This window comes from Puma concolor, chromosome B1 (assembly GCF_028749965.1).
Source record: "Puma concolor isolate L17-30 chromosome B1, mPumCon1.1.hap2, whole genome shotgun sequence".
Lineage (NCBI taxonomy): Eukaryota > Metazoa > Chordata > Mammalia > Carnivora > Felidae > Puma > Puma concolor.
The window spans coordinates 88,323,342-88,336,197 of NC_141670.1; positions in this window are offsets into that span (position 1 = coordinate 88,323,342).

The window sequence follows — 12,856 nt, forward strand, 5'->3', positions numbered from 1 at the left end:
TGGGTTTTAATGATAGAATGTAGGTACATTTTCAATTGATATTAACTTTTTACCTTCCTTCCCAAGCAGTTTTGAATGTATTCAATTATTCTGGTGCCGATCTATGGACTCTGATTGATTTAGCATCTTAAATCTCTCTACAGATGGAGAGGCTTTATTGGAGAAATATCTAAGCACTGGGTTGAGGGTCACTGGGCTTTATCTTTGTCACTAATTAGATATGTGTTCTTGTACAAAGCATTTAACACCTCCAGGCTTCATTTTCTTTATTTGAAATTGAGGAATTTGAACAAGTTGACTTTAATGTATTTTATGAATTTTTGAGTTTATTTATTTATTTTGAGATAGAGACAGTGCAAGTGGGGGGGGGGCAAAGAAAGAGGGAGAGAGAGAGAATACCAAGCAGGCTCTATGCTGGCAGCACAGAGCCTGATGCCAGGCTTGAACCCACGAAGTCACAAGATCATGACCTGAGCTGAAACCAAGAGTCTGATGCTTAACTGATTGAGCCACCCAGATGCCCCTGACTTTTTAAAAATTTTGCTAAAGAATCTAGGGTAAATCTAAGTACAAGTTTGGAGTAATTGTGCTTTTTTTTTTTATCCTTTCTTTCTTTCTTTCTTTCTTTCTTTCTTTCTTTCTACATGGAATGTTTTTCCTAGGTGTGTAACTGGAATGGAGGAGAAGAAGGTTAATTTCCACTTAATTCACACAAGTTTAGGTGATGGCTATCTATGTAATAATAGGTGTATATGTAAGTAATCTCATGTAGGTTTAGCTATTATAACAACAACCAATATTTTTATTTACTGCTTGCTGTAGTCCTCATTATCTTTACTGGTGTATATATTAGCTTGTTTAATCCTAGCAGGTTTATGAAGTATGTACTATTTTTAATGGTATTTTGTAGATAGTGGAATCCAAGAAAAAACATATTTAAGTAACTTGCCCAAGATTACATGCTACTAAGTGGGTGATCCAAGATTTAATTCAGATGGTCTGTGTTCAGAGCTTAGATCTTAACTATTATGCTAATCTGCTTCTCTAATGATTATCATTAGCTGTGTTTACACTAATGTCTATCAATCAATCCATCAATCTTTTACATATGATAGCAGAAGAGTGGGTTTTCTTGATATAACAAATTCAGTGAAACACAAATACTTTTTTTTAATATGAAATTTATTGTCAAATTGGTTTCCATACAACACCCAGTGCTCATCCCAACAGGTGACCTCCTCAATGCTCATCATGAGAACTTTTTTTATTAAACTTTATTAAATTTTGACTAGACACAAAATGTTATTTATTTCTTTAATGTGTATTTATTTTGAGAGAGAGAGCAAGCACAGGTGCACGAGCAGAGGAGGGCCAGAAAGAGAGGGAGAGAGAGAGAATCCCAAGTAGTCTCCATGCTGTCAGTGCAGAGCTTGACATGATGTTCTAGCTCACCAGCCATGAGATCATGACTTGAGCCGAAATCAAGAGTTGGACACATAACTGAATGAGCCACCCAGGCACCCCTAGATACAAAGTATTTAAAAAATATGTGTAAGACATCCACCAGAATGACTGAAATAAAAAACCGATAATGCCGAGTATTAATGAGGATCTTATGCACTGGCTGTAGGAATGTAAATTGGTCATTCGTAAAACCATTTCCCAATAATTTCTAAAGCTAAATTTGTATTTATCCTATGAACCAGCAAGGTATGTTCCTTATGCTCAGGTATATTTCTGTCAGAAATATGTACTTATGTGTGAACAGAAACATCTATAGCAGCACTATTTATAAGAGCCAAACACTGGAAAAAAAATACATGATTATTAACAATAGAAAGGATAAATTGCAGCATTCTTAGATTATTCAATAATCAGAAAGAACAAACAGGAATTATAAGTAGTGACATGGTTGGCGTATAGACATATTGTGCAAAAGAAATCAGACACAAAAGAGTACTTAATGCATGATTCCACTCATGTGAATATCAACAACAGACAACACTAATCTGTGCTGTTAGCAGTCTAGAAAGTGTTTACCTTTGGAGGGTGATGACTGGAAGGGAGCACAAGAAAGCTTTTGGGTTCTTATAAATTTCTGTATCCCAATATGGGTACTGGTTACACAGATGTGTTCACTTAGTGATAATTCATTAATCTGTTCACTTAATATTTATGCCATTTTCTGTGTGTATGTTAAAGTTTAATATAAAGCATTCATTATAAAAAATAATCAGAGGGCTAAAAGAACACCAGTACAATGCACGCCCATGGACGCACCACGTATTGTAAGAATACCATTGCCTTTGATGCTCTTTCTGCTTTCCCCCTTTATTTTAATCTGCCCTTACCCCTCAAATAAAACTATCATCTTTGCTTTTTTTCCTTTTTTTTTCTTCAAAAGCTTTATTTTTTCCATTCAGTTCGTGGCTTGAGAAAGTGCTCCAGGGTGGTTAAAAAGCTGCCTGGTGCCTGAGGAAGAGGCTCAAGCAGAAGCCTTGGCATGCAGTCCTCTGGGCTCCATAGGCTCCAAGCTGTGCTTGAAGATGAGCTTTTCCAAGAGAGACTTGCCCAGCCCAGCCTGGAGACCAAGCAGCCTGGAAGGGCAGTCAGGTGGTGGCCATCTTCTTGATGAGCTTCACCTCCTCATCCAGGAAGTGGATCTCCAGGAAGTCAGAGATGTGGGTCTGGAATGCTGGGCGTGCGGATACAAAATGGCCTGGTTCAGGGTCTTCTCCAGAACCGTGGCAACTTCCATGACGTCCAGAGTTTTACCTCATTCATCTTGGGACAGTTTCTGCATACCCTGTGCAGGGTGTAGATCGCTGATTTTGCATCTTGAATTGCTGGCACCTGGAGCTTTTCCTCAGCAAAGCCACAGAAAAGCAACCCACGCCCTCGAGAGCCACACTGTCAGAGTGGAAAGAGAAGCCCAGAGAGAGGTAAGTGTACAGATACATGCTGACCAAGCGGTTGACAAGTGGCCTCCACCTGGATGGAATAATTCTGAGGAATGTGGGAGCTCATAGCTGATGGGCAATAAGGAGCTCCAGATATGGTGTTGGCTGGTCTCAGAGGCCGGGGACGGCAAAGAGGATGTTTCTGAAGGTTGCAACTGGTTAAGAAAATTGGAGGGTGGTTTGAGGTTGAAGGAAGAAAAATCCTTGGGTTTGTTCTATTGAAATGCTGTTGAAGCAAGAGACAGATCTGCAGGATCGCTGGGCTTACTGCCTAAAACTTTTATATTGAATTGGCATTTATTTTCCCTGTAGTTTCCCTTAGTAGTTTATATTGTACATGATTTATTTAAAAATAATATATTTAAATACTTTACATCATATGTATTTTAAGTTTAATTCCAGGATAGTTGACATATAGTGTTATATTAGTTTCAGGTGTATAATATAGTGATTCAACAATTCTATCCATTACTCAGTGCTCATCTTGATAAGTGTGCTCTTAATCCCCATCACCTATTTCTTTCTTTTTCTTAATGGTAAAGTTTTTATTTTAATTCCAGGTAACATACAACATTATATTAGTTTCAGGTGTACAATATAGTGACTCAACAATTCTGAGCATGACTCTGTGCTCATCATGTTAAGTGTACTCTTGGTCCCCTTCACCTATTTTACGCATCCCTCTACCCACCTCCCCTCTGGTAACCATCTGTTCTCTATAGTTAAAAGTCTGTTTTTTAGTTTTTTTTCCCCCTTGTCCATTGGCTTTGTTTCTTAAATTCCACATGAGTGAAATTATGTGATATTTGTCTTTCTATGACTGAGTTTATTTCACTTGGCATTATACTCACTAGCTTCATCCAAGTTGTTGCAAATGGCAAGGTTTCATTGTTTTTTATGGCTGAATAATATTACACTATATATATATACATACATATATATGTGTGTATATATATATATGTATATGTATATATACATATATATATATGGCACTTCTTTATTCATTTATCTACTAGTGACCTCTTGGGCTGCTTCCATGGTTTGGCCATTGTAACTAATGCTGCAATAAACATAGGCATGTGTGCATCCCTTTGAATTCATGTTTTTGTATTCTTTGGGTAAATACCCAGTAATGTGATTACTGGACCCTAGGGTAGTTCTACTTTTAATTTTTAAAAAATGTTTATTTATTTTGAGAGAGAGAGAGAGAGCAGGAGGGAGAGGCAGAGAGAGGGACAGAGAGAATCCCAAGTGCCAATGTGGGGCTCGACCTCATATGACCATGAGATCATGATCTGAGTGAAAATCAAGAGTCAGACCTTAACTGACTGAACCAGGCGCCCCTCTGTTTTTAATTCTTTGAGGAACCTCCATGCTGTTTTCCACAGTGGCTGTACCAGTTTGCATTCCCAGCAACAGTGCAACAGGTTTTCTCCACATCCTCGTCAACACTTGTTTCTTGTTTTTGGTTTTAGCCATTTTGGCAGATGTGAAGTGATATCTCATGGTAGTTTTGATTTGCATTTCCCTGATGATGAGTGACTTTTGAGTATCTTTTCATGTGTCTGTTGGCCATCTGTATGTCTTCTTTGGAGAAATGTCTATTCATGTCCCCTGCCCATTTTTTAATTGGATCATTTGGTTTTGGGGAATTGAGTTGTATCAGTTTTATATATATTTTATATATACTTATATATATACTAACACTTAATTGAATATGCCATTTGAAAATATCTTCTTCCATTCTGTAGGTTGTCTTTTAGTTTTGTTGATTGTTTCTTTCATTGTTCAGAAGCTTTTTATTTGATGTAGTACCAATAGTTTATTCCCTGGTCTCAGGAGACATATCTAGAATAAAATTGCTATGGCCGATGTCAGAAAAAATTACTGTCCATGCTCTGTTTTAGTTTTTTTAATGGTTTTATGGTTTCAGGCCTCACATTTGGTTCCTTAATCCATTTTGAATTTATTTTGTGTATGATGTAAGAAAGTGTGTCTTTCTTTTGCATGTAGCTATCCAGTTTTCCCAGCGCCATTTTTTGAAAAGGCTTTCTTTTTTCCATTGCATATTCTTGCCTTTTTTGTCAAAGACTAATTGGCCATGTAATTGTAGGTTTGTTTCTATGTTTTCTATTCTGTCCCATTGATATGTGTGTCTATTTTTGTGGCAATACTCTACTGTTTGACTACTACAGCTTTGTAGTATAACTTGAAATCTAGAATTATGACACCTCCACCCTTATTTTTCTTTTCAGGATTTCTTTAGCATATGTTACCTAGAATTTAAATTTAAAAAATTTGGGGATTCCTGGGTGGCTCAGTTGGTTAAGCAGCCAACTCTTGGTTTCAGCTCAGGTCATGATCCCAGAGTCAGGTTTTTGCTAACAGCATGGAGCCTGCTTTGGATTCTCTCTCCCAACTCTCTTTGTTCCTCCCCTGCTCATGTGTATGCTTGCACATTCTCTCTTTCAAAATAAATAAATAACCATCATGAAAAATTATAAGTTAAAAAAATATTGCTTTGGAAATTTAGGTCTTTTGTGGTTTTATACAAATTTTAGGATTATTCTAGTTCTGTGAAAAATGCTGTTGGTGTTTTGACAGGGATTGCATTAAATCTATAGATTGCTTTGGGTAGTATGGACATTTTAGCAATATTTGTTCTTCCAATCCATGAGCATGGAATGTCTTTCTGTTTTTTGTGTGTGTGTGTGTCCTTTTCAATGTCTTGCAGCAGAGTTTTATAGTTTTCAGAGTACAGGTATTTCACCTCCTTGGTTAAGTTTATTCATAGGCATTTCATTGCTTTTGGTGCAGTTGTAAATGGGATTGCTTTCTTAATTTCTCTTTCTCCTACTTCATTATTAGTGTATAGAAATGCAACGGATTTATGTACATTGATTTTGCATCCTGAAACTTCAGTGAATTTGTTTATCAGTTCTTGTGATTTTTTGGTGATATCTTAAGGGTTATCTATAGAATCATGCCATCTGCAAATAAAGTGTTACTTGCTCCTTACTGATTTGGATTCCTTTTATGTCTTTTTGTTGTCTGTTTGCTGTGGCTAGGACTTCCAGTATATGTTGAATAGAAATGGGGACAGTGGACATCCTTATCTTGTTCCTAATCTTTGGGGGAAAGCATTCACTTTTTTTTCCCATTGAGTATAATATTAGCTGTGGGTTTTTCATATATGGCCTTTATTATGTTGCAGTATGTTCTCTCTAAATCTATCTTATTGAGGGTTTTTATCATGAATGGATATTGTACTTTGTTAAATGCTTTTCCTGCATTTATTGAGATGATCATATGGTTCTTATCTTTTCTCTTGTTGATTTGATGTACATGTTGATTGATTTGTGAATATTGAACCACTCTTGCATCCTGTGAATAAATCCCACTTGATCATAGTGAATGACTTTTTTAAATGTATTGTTGGCTTTGGTTTGCTGATTTTTTGTTAAGGATTTTTGCATCTATGTTCATCAGAAATATTGGTTGGGTATTGGTCTCATTTTTTGTAGTGTCTTTATCTAGTTTTGGTATCTGGGTAATGCTGGTCTCATAGAATGGATTTGGAAGCTTTCCTTCCTTTTCTATTTTTTGGAATAGTTTGAGAAGAATGGGTAATAACTCTTTAATGTTTAGTAGAATGCACCTGTGAAGCCATATAATCCTGGACTTCTTTGTTGGGAAGTTTTTGTTTACCAATTTAATTTCATTGCCAGTAATTAGTCTGCTCAAATAATCTATCTTTTCTGAATAAGACTTGGGAGGTTACATATTTTTAGGAATTTACCCATTTCCTCTAGTTGTCCAATTTGCTGGCATATAATTTTCATAATATTCTCTAACAATCCTTTCTATTTCTGTGGTGTTGGTTATTATTTCTCCTCTTTCATTTCTAATTTTATTTGACTTCTCTCTTTCTCTCCCTGCCCACTTTTTTTTTTTTATTTTTTATTTTTGAATGAGTCTGGCTAAAGATTTATCAATTTTGTTGATCTTTTCAAAGATCAGCTCCTTGGGTCATAAATCTGTACTATTGCACTTTTAGTTTCTATTTCATATATTTTGTTCTAATATTTATTATTTCCTTCCTTCTACTATTTTGGGGTTTTGTTTGTTCCCCTTTATCTAGCTCATTTAGGTGTAAAGTTAGGGTGTTTATTTGGATTTTTCTTGCTTCTTGTGATAGTAGGCCTCTATTGCTAGAAGCTTCCTTTTTATTATTTATTTATTTATTTCATTCAAAAAATTTTTTTTAAGTTTATTTTTTTGAGAGAGAGAGAGAGAGCATGAGCAAATTTGGAAGGGGTAGAGAGAGAATCCCAAGTAGGCTCTACACTGTTAGTGCAGAGACTGATCTGGGACTCGAACTCATCAACCATAAGATCATGACCTGAGCTGAAGTCAGATATTTAATTGACTGAGCCACTCAGGGGCCCCTATAAACTTTCTTTTTACAATAGCTTTTGCTGAATCCCAAAGATTTTGGACCATTGTATTTTCATTTTCATTTGTCTCCATGTATGTTTTTATTTCTACTTTGATTTCTTGGTTGACCCATTCATTACTTAGTAGCATGTTATTTAACCTCTATTAATTTTTTTTCTTTTCAGATTTTTTTCTTGTGGTTGATCTCCAGTTTCATAAGTTTTGTGGTTGGAAAAGGTGCATATACCATGCCCTAATTTTGATATTTTTTAATTTGTTGAGATTTTTGTGGCCTAATATATGATCTCTTCTGGATAGTGTTCTATGTGCACTTGAAAATAATGTGTATTCTGCTGTTTTAGGGTGGAATGTTGTGAATATATCTGTTAGAGTCATCTTGTCCAATGTGCAATTTAAAGCCACTGTTTCCTTCTTGATTTTCTGTTTGGATGATCTATCCATTGATGTAAGAGGGATGTTAAAGCCCCATACTACTATTGTATTATTATCAATTACACTCTTTATGTTTTTTATTAGGTACTTTATGTATTTGGGTGCTCTCATGTTTCGTGCATAAATATGTACAATTGTTATATCTTCTTGTTGGATTGTTCCCTTTATGATTATATAGTATATTTCTATGTCTCTTGTTACAGTCTTTGTTTTAAAGCCTATTTTCTTTGATGTAAGTATTTCTTTTCACTTCTGTTTGCATGATAAATGCTTTTCCATCCTCTAGCTTTTAATCCATATATCTGAAATGAGTCTCTTGTCGGCAGTATATAAATGAGTCTTGCTTTTTTTTATCCATTCTCTCATGTTATGTCTTTTGATTGAGTACATTTACATTCATCATAATTAATGATAGATATGTACTTATTGTCATTTTGTTACTTGTTTTTGTACTCTGTTTCTTGATCTCTTCTCATGGTTTGTTTGCTTTCTTTAGTGATATATGTGGATTTTTTTATCTTTATTTTTGCATATCTATTACTGGTTTTTGATTTGTGGCAACCTTTAGGTTTATGTATAACATGTTATGCATATAGCAGTCTATATTAAGTTGATGGCTGCTTAAGTTTGAACCCATTCTTTATGCCTCTTCCCCAACTTTTTAGGCATATAGTGTCATACTTTATATACTTTTGTTTTGCAAGTCCCTTCCCTTGACTGATTTTTATAGATATACTTATTTTAACTATTTTTGTGTTTCCTACTTTTCTTATTTTTTTTTTATGGACTTTCCTTTATACTCAAAGAATCCCCTTTCACATTCCTTGTAGGCTTGGTTTAGTGATCATCAATTTCTTTAACTTTTGTTTGTCTGAGAAACTCTTTATCTCTCCTTCTATTCTGAATGATAGCCTTACTGAATAGAGTATTCTTGGCTGCAAGTTTTTTTTTTTTTTTTTTTTCTTTCAGCACTTTGAATATGTCATGCCACTCCCTTCTGGCCTGCAAAGTTTCTGCTGGAAAATAAGCTGATAGCCTTATGGGATTTCCCTTGTATGTAACTATTTCATTTTTCCCTAGTTACTTTTAAAATTCTCTCTTTATCATTTATTTTTGCCATTTTAATTATTGTGTGTCTTGGTGTGATTCTCCTTGGGTTGATTTTGTTGGGGGCTCTCTGTGCCTCCTGGATCTGGATTCTGTTTCCTTCCCCAGATTTAGGCATTTTGGGGCTATTATTTCTTCAAATAAATTTCCTCCCCCACCCCTTTTTTTCTCTCTTCTTCTAGGATCTATATAGTACAATTGTTATTATGCTTGATTGTGTTGTTAGATTCCCTAAGTCTGTTTTCATTTATTATTATTATTGTTATTTCTCTCTCCTGTTCAGTTTGATTGCTTTCCATTATTCTGTTCTCTAGGTCACTGACCCATTCTTCTACTTCCTCTAGTCTACTATTTATTTCATGTAGTGTATTTTTAATTTCACTTATTGAGTTCTTCATCTCTGACTGGTTCCTTTTTATGTTTTGTATCTCTTTGCTAAAGGTCTCACTGAGGTTCTCCACTCTTCGCTCAAGTCCAGGGAGTATCTTTATGACCATTACTTTAAATTCTCTATCAGCATATTATTTTTCTTCATTTTGCTTAAATCTCTTACTATGATTTTTGCCTTCTTCTTTCATTTGGGATATATTCCTCTGTCTGCTCATTTTATTGAACTGTATGTGTCTGTTTCTATGTGTTAGGAAAGTCAGCTATGTCTCTTGCTCTTGAAAGTAGAATTCTTATAAAGAAAAGGTCCTGTAGTGCCTTGCAGTGCAACATCTATTATTCACCAGAACCTGGCACTTCAGAGGTGTCTCTTGTGTGTGTTGCTTGCACTGTGCTGTTGTGGCTGAGCCACTTTTGCCTTTAGTCCAGTACTGTGAAGCAGCTCTCTTTGCTTGTTGTGGTAGGGTTTCCCCATATTTTGTTCATTTTCTGGGCTATTTTCAATGATGTGGTTGTCATCCAGTTGTATCCATGGGATTTGGTGATCTTAAAGTCCTCCTACCTCACCATCTTTCCCGCAAGTCCAGCTAAATCATATTTTAAGTTTAAAATAATATACTTGAATATGGTTTAAAAATAGTATATTTTAATACTTTACATTGGCTTCTAACTATATGTGCTATCATGAACAAAGCACTTATGTCTAGGCTTTAGTTTTCTTATTTGAAGTTGAGGAATTTGGGCAAATGACTCCCTTATGATTTTTTGACATAGTGTCTCTTATTTATTCAGTTTAGATATTAAATAGGTGTTTATTTATTTTGTACATAGTACAATGCATTGGGCTGAGGAAGACATGAAAACAGTATATAACCATTCTCCACTATCCAGATACTTCAGTCTATTGAGAGGCAATAAGGAATACATCTGTAACAGGATTGAAAAATGGAATTTTGATGTTCTCATCTGCAAAAGGGAAGAATGAAACAGATGATCTCCAAAAACATTTTCTAATTTAAAATTTAATCATGGAGTGTGTATTTAAGAGCTAAAAATTTTATGATACAGAACTTAATTATGTAGGTTTATAAAGTATATGATGAAACCATTAGGGAAGTTTTTATGGGAGAAATAATTCTTAAGACTTGTTCTTAAGGATGCATGGTATTTTGGAACAGAGACAAAAATTATTCATGTAAGAGGGTTAAGGGCCTCTTTACTTCACTTCACACTGGAATAGCACATGATGTCAATCCAGATAAGCAGAAGAGTCAAAGAGATTTATAATAAAAAGAATAACCTATTAGGAATCAACAGCAGGGGAAAGGCAGACAAATTCAAATTAGATAGGATTGGGGGAAAAAGTGAAGGATTTATGGGCTGAATTTGGAAAATGTTTGGGAGGGTAAGGGAAAGAAAGAGTTAGTTAATATTGAAAGTAGTTGAAGTAGAGAGGGTTTTATCATATTTTTCAATGTAATGAAAAGCTTTTGATCCTACTTCTGCCATCCTGTCCCTTGGTAGAAGATGGTCAAAACTGGAATTGCTTTCATTTACAATTTTCTGCCATTTGAAAGTTATGATAGACTGGGCTGGGCAATGCCTTAGTTGTATGTGGGTGATAGATTTATAGTCAAAGCAAGATGAGGGAAGGCTGGTCTGACTGCAGTGGTGTTTACAATTAACTGATAACATCCAGTTACAGATTTCTTTGTTCCTTATCCACTTCTGCCTCATTGACTAGCCTTAAAACAAAACAAAAAACAAAAAACTACACGATGAAGACATTCTAGGAAGTGAGAGCAATTTGAGAAAAGAAGAAAAGATGGGAGTCAGAAATTATGCAAATTAGAATGTGATCAGACTATCTTAGCAAGAGGTGATATTTTATATTGGAATATTTGGGAAACAAGGTCATTTAGGTACCTTGATTGCAGGCTCTGATGAACTAGGATGATTAGGTTAAGAAACTAACTTAAATTTTTTTTTTTAATGTTTATTTATTTTTCAGAGACGGAGCACAAACGGGGGAGGAACAGATTGAGAGGGAGACACAGAAATCAAAACAGGCTCCAGGCTCTGAGCTGTAAGCACAGAGCCCCATGTGGGGCTCCAACTCACGAACTGTGAGATCATGACCTGAGCTGAAGTCAGACGTTTAAACTAACTGAGCCATCTGAGTGCCCCTGAGAAACTTTTAACATTCTCAAAAACTCTGATGGCTTCCCTTATACTTACCACTATAAGCTTATGGTATAACGATATTTTACTTATCTTTGGGACATATACTAAATTTTGCAGTAGTATGTGGGATGCACTTTGAGAAGGAGAGCTCAAGCATATAGAACAGCAGTTATAAAAATTTACTTCTGAAAGCATGATGTTTGTGCTAGCATGAGGACAGTTGAATATAAAGTGAAAATGGAGGAGAAAATTTCCAAATAAGAATGATGAAGCTTGATGGTTAAATAGTGAATGAAGGAAAGGAAGAGTCAAGTGATGGAATGTGATGGTGAAAAACAATAAAAAACATGGGGTCCCTCCCTCATAGTCCTTACCATTTAACTGGAGATTTAGATATCAAATCCCATAATCACATACTCAAATATATAATTTCAAATGATAAGTCTTATGAAGGAATGGTATTTGGTTCTTTAAGAACACTTAATGCAGAGATCACACTTAGTCTGGGTCAGGGAAGACTTTCCTTAGGATGTCATACTAGAACTGAGATTTGAAAAGTGAACATGAAATAATTCAATGAAGAGAAGGTCAGGACAGAGGGCCTGGGTTGGTTTCATCAAAAGACAAGCATCATGTCATGTGTGTGGAGGATAGGCAGGAACAAGACTGGGCAAAGCCTTGTAAACTATAGTAAGGATTTTGGTATTTATCCTAAAGACATTTGTAATCCAATGAAGCGTTTACAAGTAGGGCTCATCTGATTGCCCTTTGGAAAGGCCACTCTGATTTCAGTATAGAGACTGCATTACATAAACTGGGGGAAGGTAGGGAGGCATGAGGAATGGATGTGGAAGGACAGAACAAATGTTGTAATCTAGAGGTGGTGGTGCCTGGAGCTAGAGTGCCAGAGGTGGAAGAGGTTGCCAGTCGAAGATTATTATAAAGTGAGGAAACAGAAAGGCCTAAGGATGAACTTTGAAGATCTAACATTTAAAGGCTGATGAAGTCAGAAAGAATCTTCAAAGGTGATAGGGAAGAAATGGTTAAAGAGACAGGAGGACAACAGGAGAGTGTGTTGTCATAGGAGACAAAGGAAAAACCAGAGTGTGTCGTCAAAGGAATATAAGTCCAATAAGTTTCCATATAGCTCTGAATCTCCAGAAAGGGTGCTGAACAATGAATTCTGGCCCTGGTACCACCATCACTGCGTTCTTTGGAAACCATATGTTGTAGCTGGCCCTCTGCCATTGGACACTAGATACTCTTGGCACTCCTGGAATGGATGGATTGTCACTTCTAACTCCTGAAGCAAGTCCTTAGTGGTTATA